At 32.6% G+C, this 7,095-nt stretch overlaps 1 pseudogene; it reads left to right on the top strand.

Annotated features, from left to right (window-relative positions):
• The first annotated feature begins 2,905 nt into the window (after window positions 1-2,905).
• Window positions 2,906-5,448, top strand: LOC145101920 (U-box domain-containing protein 17 pseudogene; annotated as a pseudogene).
• Window positions 5,449-7,095: the final 1,647 nt, after the last annotated feature.

Genomic DNA, 7,095 nt, shown 5'->3' with positions numbered 1-7,095 from the left:
AAAATAATTACAAATCCCTCGGTTACTAAATTCTTATATTATAATCATTTTTAGTATTATTAATCTTATTTATTTTATTTTATTTATACTTACAATATTTTATTAAATAATTAAACAGAAAACAAGATCTTACACCAACACAGCAATATGGATCCATGACAAGCAATGACTCTATGAGATTCAAGGATAATCATAACACTATCAAAAACAGCTCTGCAAAGGGCTAAGACTTCCAATGTAGCCACCAAAATCCATGTAATTCAACAATAATCTACCAATAAACCATAAAGAGCACGAAAAGCCAAACCCTAGATCAATCCAAGACAATTCATCATTTAACATTTTGTAATTTCTTTGTTTGTTTTTCGCTCCGCCCTGTCCTTTTTTAGGCAATAGTTTTATTTTATTCGGCGTTTCCAAAAAAAAGTTGCATTAATGAAACTGATATACATTTATTATTACATTATATTTAAGTATTTTATAGAATTTAATAAAATAGAAAAAACTATAAAATGACATTTGGAAAAATTTTAATTTAAAATAACTAAAAAATAACACGTGACAAAATAAATGAAAGTTTGACATGTGACAAAAAAAAAGAATTTTCTTTTATTTATTAGAGTAGATTTTTTTACATTTAACTTTATTTATACATTTAATTTATTAAAATTTACTTTATTATTTATTTATTTTTCGTTTTTTTATTTCAATAAAATTTAAAATTAACCTTAAAAAACGTTTGACAGGATGGACTTTAATTTGCTTTGATTTAATAAAAGGCAAACAAAACAATTTTACTTACTTATTTGTTTTAGTTATTAAATAGCTCAATTTATTTTATAACGATTATGACATATTCCAGATTTTTATGATTTCTAGTGTGACCCAGTAGTCTTATTTATAAGGTAATCCGGTATATGATAGAAATCCACGCATGAAATCCTATGTGGCAATCAAACCCACGCGTAAATATTTGCCCCCAAGGGGCGTAAGTATCTTGTGAATCGGATGTGACTAGACACGATCACGACCAATCACCGATTTTCTTTCCAAATGGTAAAAAATAAAGTAGTTGCATATATACGTTTGTATTTAGAAAAATTATTTAGTTTTTCAAATTTAAACCATACAACCTAACTATAAATATCAACCATTTTATACACATTTCACACTACAAATACACACAACATCTTTATATTTTCTCATATTTTTTTTCAAATTATGGATCTAAATCAAAATAGCACATCCACTCTAAACAATTCAATAACCTCAAACACTGCAAATGATCCATATGCACATCTTGGTTACATGTAAATGTTAACTTCTCCAATTCAACAACAATCTTTTATTCACCAATCTTCCATACTCCCAAACTGCTACCAACAACAAAGATCACAACAATTCAATCAACCCAATTCCAAGCTTTAGTAATTCATGTTTAAATTTGTATGTTTTTTTTAGTAATTTAGGTTTTAAATTTCTATGTTTTTTATGTTTTTTTTAGTAATATAGGTTTTAAATTTATATGTTTTTAAAGTAATCTAAAGGGTTTGTAAGTAATATAACATATTTATTTATGCTTAATAATTATATTTTTTTTATTTACTCTAATGTCAAAACAATACAAATAAATAAATATTATGGACTGATAACTATTTCCAATGGAAAATAGTATGATAGTGAACATGTATTAAAGATCACGTGACACAAATATGACAACACTTTTCTAGTGGGGATGTAGTGAACATACCCCTTAACCTAATTAGTTATAGTCATTTGTTTATATCTTTCACACTATTTCCAACATACTTCCTTGCATAAGTGATAAAACATTATATAAATCATGGTTCTAAATAATGTAATGTGTGACTTAACGGTAATATCAAGCCTCAAGTTTTTTTTAGCAGTGGCGAGTCACGTTGTTTGTAAAGCATGACTTAAGGCGGTAATTTTGTATATAATTGATAAATTTATATATTTTTTCCACTATTATTTATTTTTATATACATATTTGAATTAAGACGGTATTTTGTCAAAATTTGACGGTAAATCTAAGCATTGGAACCATGACAAATTTTTTAAAAATTGATATAAATAGTATTAAACATCTAACAACACATCATTGCCCCCTCTATTACATATATGTTTTGCCTCCACAAATCCAATATTAATATTTAATGAGTTAATAGATTGTCCTTAATTTCAATATCATTAAGCAAGAGTCATAAAGTTTTAATCATTTGTTTATCTGGTTTTTTGATTCGTGAAGTCAAATAAATGAAAAAAACTTCACTTTGTTTGTCTAAAGTGTTTCTTCACTCAGCCCCTCTAAGAATGTAACCATAAAGGTTCGCTTGCAGTGACTCTTGAACATGAAACATAATCTCATGTTTGCAGCGGAGGAATAGTCGGCGTGTGAAAACTGACTCGGAAACCTTCGTTACGGAAGTTCCATTTCCAAAATAAATAAATAAATAAAAAGAGAAAAAACAAAACCAAACAAAAATTAATTAAATAGGGGTCCATTTATAAGTCATTGTAGCCCATTTCGTACATATATTCTAGGAAATTGATGGTTAGCATTGAAAATGTCTTTTTTTTTTTTTTTGAAAAAAAAAAGAGATTATGTAAAACAATTAAATTTATTTTCTCTCTAATTTTTAAGCCTTTCTACTCATTATTGACATATATTTAAGTAATTAGTATAAAAAGGTTTAGTAAAATGCAATTTCCACAGACGCAATAAAAAATTTTATTTTTATATAAATTTTCATTACTTAATTTTAAACAAGCAATAGAATTTCTAAACAAAACAAAATTAAAAAAAAAAAAAAAAACAAGTAATAGAATTAATGGGTCAAAGAAAAAAGGAGGCATTTACAGTTTTTCTTTTACGTTACTTTCGCGTCTCTCCATTTTCCTCACAAATGCTCCTCTCTCCACAGCGGATTTCGTCAAACTTCTCAGTGTATATGTAGCCTATCCTTCCCTCACACCTTCCCTTTCATTTCCTAACAATTAGTATAAGAAAGATCAAATCTTTTGCAAATCCTGTCACCAAATTCAACCAACCCCATCGAGAAATCGAAGAAAGAATCACGAAACTGTTTACAGAGCACCATTTTTTGTTTGTTTTTCTTCGCTTTAAGCAATGGCGTCGGCTGCCATATTTTCATCCTTACGCCGGAGCAGGTCGCCGACGTTAGAAGCCTGCTTAACGCCGGTGGATCTAGAAAACGATGTCGTTGCCTTATTGAACCACTTAACCGCTGTCTCATCGGACCTCATCTCTTCATTCTCCGGCAAACGCCCACCGTTTCAGAAAAAGAATTCCCAATCTTTGCTGCGGAAGATAGAATTGTTCGTCGTTTTGTTGGATTCTGTCCGGGACTCAACCTCCGATTTTCCTTCAACGGTGATCTTATGCTTCAAGGAGCTTTACCTTCTGCTTAACAGGTCCAAAATTTTGCTTAACTACTGTGCTCAATCCAGTAAGTTATGGCTTTTGCTTCAGAATCATTCGGTTTCTGGACATTTTCATGATCTCAATCGAGAATTTTCAACGCTTTTAGATGTTATCCCGTTGTACAAACTGAATAATTTATCCAATGATGTTATAGAGCAATTAGCTTTGTTACAAAAACAATCAAGAAACGCTAAATTGTTCATAGATAAACATGATGATGCATTACGTTTAAAGTTGTTCAAGATGTTGAACGAAATTGAAACAGGGAGAATCCCTACTGTACAAGAATTCCATGAATTCTTCGTCAAAAAATTAGGGATTCTTGATGCTACGAGTTTCAGAGCTGAACTAGAATTCTTGGAAGAACACATGCTGAATCACGAAGACGATATCGAGCCTTCAGCTTCTGTTCTTAGTGGGTTTGTGGCAATAATCAGATACTGTAGATTCTTATTATTCGGATTCGAAGAAGATGAAGTAGAAATCACAAGAGGACAACGATTACAAAATTCGAAGAAACGAGCGTTGATTTCAAAAGAAATCGCCGATACTTTTATAACAATTCCGAAAGACTTTTGCTGCCCGATTTCATTAGAATTAATGGCGGACCCTGTGATAATCTCATCGGGGCAGACTTACGATCGAGTTTCGATTTCAAGATGGATCGAAGATGGCCATTGTTCATGTCCGAAATCCGGACAACTTCTTCTTCATAAAAAGCTTGTACCAAATAAAGCACTCAGGAATCTAATGACACAATGGTGCATAGCTCACCGGATTCTTTACAGTCCGCCGGAGAATTCGGATTTGGCTGCTGAATCTTTTCCGGCAGCTCCAGCAAGCCGGGCGGCGATGGAAGCAAATAAAGCCACCACACGGCTCCTTATTCAAGAACTGCGAGATGGGTCGGTTTCCGGTAAAGCCATGGCTGCTCGTGAAATCCGATTCTTGGCAAAAACCGGTGGAGAAAACAGAGCTTTTATAGCGGAATCCGGTGCAATTCCATATTTAAGGATTCTTCTCTTTTCCCAAAGCGTCGTAGCCCAAGAAAATGCTGTGACAGCAATGCTGAATTTATCGATACACGATAATAATAAGAGTCTGATTATAGAGGAAGATGGGTGTTTGAGATCGATCGTTCACGTTTTAAGATTCGGGCATACGGTTGAATCCCGAGAAAATGCCGCGGCTACATTGTTCAGTCTTTCCGCCATTCATGATTACAAAAAGAAGATCGCCGGAGAAAATGGAGCTATTGAGGCATTATCGGCTTTATTATCTAAAGGAACTCCGAGAGGGAAGAAAGACGCGGTTACCGCTTTATTTAATCTCTCGACACACACCGAAATCTGCACGGAGATGATCGGATTTGGTGCGGTTCGAGCTTTAATCGAGGCTTTGGGATGCGAAGAGGTGGCGGAAGAAGCTGCCGGAGCTTTGGCGTTGATTGTCCGACAACCTGCCGGAGCCGCCGTGGTCGGGGAGGAAGACTTGGCAGTGATTGGTTTAATCAAGATGATGAGGTGTGGGTCTCCCCGAGCGAAGGAGAACGCGGTGGCGGCTTTACTTGAGCTTTGCCGGAGTGGCGGTGTTCAGGCGGCTGAACGGATCTTGAAAACACCGGCGATGGTTGGTTTGCTTCAGGGTCTGCTGTTTACGGGAACAAAACGAGCACGGAGGAAAGCGGCGTCTCTAGCTAGGGTTTTCCAACGATGTCATAATGCTTCGTTGCATTATGGTGGATTGGGTGTTGGTTATGCTTTTGCTGGAGACTCTGCCACCGGAAACCCTGATTTAGGGTTTTCCGGTGAGACGGTGACAGTTTCGATGTCGATGTCAGTCTCAGTTTCGTGATAGATGGAAATTGATTCCACACATTTTTACGAATTTTCTACTTTTTGTATCATCACTAATTCGTTCATTGACTAAATATAGTATTAAATATAATAAAGGGTAACAATTTTGCCTTTTCTTTATCTAAACATTATGAGTTATGAAATATATTTTATAATAGCATTATACTTTTAATTATATTAAATATGTTATCATGAAAATCTACTAATTATAGTAGTAGAGACTAGAGATTATATAAGTGTACTAAATAGATTATAAATATTATTCCGTACAAGTGAATAAAGGGTTGGATTTTAGGAATCTTGGGGTGCCAATGAGAATGAAAATGGCACTTTGATGAGGAGTCAAGTCTTTGAATGATGGGAAAGAGGACCACTTTGTGAGGTAGATATTTTACTTTTATTATGCATCACTCATATTTTCCCCCTTTTCTTTAAATATACATTTCGATATTCTATGGTGTACTTGGAGACTTCTACTTAAAGAAATATAACTACATTCTTTTTTAATAGTTGAAGTCAATACTACCTTTTCTATTCACTTTTATGGTAACCTTTGATTTGGAGGGAGTCCATTGTCTTTCATTTTTCTTCGAACCATTTTTGATATGATTTTCATTTCTCACATCATTATCACTAAGGGTGACAAATTGGGTCATCGTGTTTTGTTTTTATCTAACATATCACGACAAGGTTTATGTAACACAAACACGGTACAACACGATGTCGTGTTTTTTTAACTAACACGAAAACTAATCGATTAAAAAACGACAAATACGACACGATATGACAAAGATAACATGAAATAACAATTAGTTTATTTAATTAATACTTAATCATACATAACACGAAAAACACGAAAAGCAAATGCTAAATCGTGTCAATTTCATGTCGAATTTTGAACACGAACACAACACGGTACAATGTCGTGGTTTTAACACTTGACACGAACATAAATTTGAATTTCAGTTTTGTCCCAATTTCGTTTTGTATTATGTATTTTTGTCATATCGTGTGATTAGTTATCACCCCTAATTGCCACAATTTTCTTCTCCTTTTACTTCTAACCCTCTCATCTCAAAACACATGCAAATCCATCTTTTTAATTCTCTAAACCAATACAATTTTTAATTTTAAAATAAAAATAAACTAATAAAATTCATAAAAAACTAATTCACAAAATATTAAAAATATATAAAACTAATTCACAAACAAATTAAAAACATTCCAAACTCTATATAATCAAGTATACAAACATAACATACAAGTAACAAATATAAATGTTAAAAATGATGAAACGACTTATTTAACCTACAAAATAATGGATCTGTACGGAACCATACGAAAGAAAATGTTGTTCTATGTTGTACATCTAGTAGGGTACAACAATAGTATTTATATAGGTTCCCGTTTATTAATTTTGCAATTCAATCAATGTTTTTGTCCTAATTTAGCTTCAATCTTGACTTAACAATGAAGCAAAAAACCAAAATCTTTGAGTCATACAAAGATTATTATGATAAATAAATATAACAGATAATCACAAAATAGCCAACATGGGATGGTGATTTTATCAAAATAAGCATTTTTTTCTCTACATGTCAATATAGCCCTTTTTTTTTTTTTTTTTTTTTGCAATTTGTCAACTGTAACTATCATTATTGTTGTTAAACAACTTCGTTTCTGATTAAGAATATTTGACAATGGAATTGCAAAATGCTTCCGGATTGCCAAATGATTTTCCAAAATATCTTAGAAATTTTATCATCACAATAA

This window comes from Lactuca serriola, chromosome 4 (genome assembly GCF_051521515.1).
Source record: "Lactuca serriola cultivar US96UC23 chromosome 4, Lser_US96UC23_V15, whole genome shotgun sequence".
NCBI lineage: Eukaryota > Viridiplantae > Streptophyta > Magnoliopsida > Asterales > Asteraceae > Lactuca > Lactuca serriola.
Note: the sequence above shows the minus strand (reverse complement) of the source record. Positions and strands in the feature narration are given on the sequence as shown.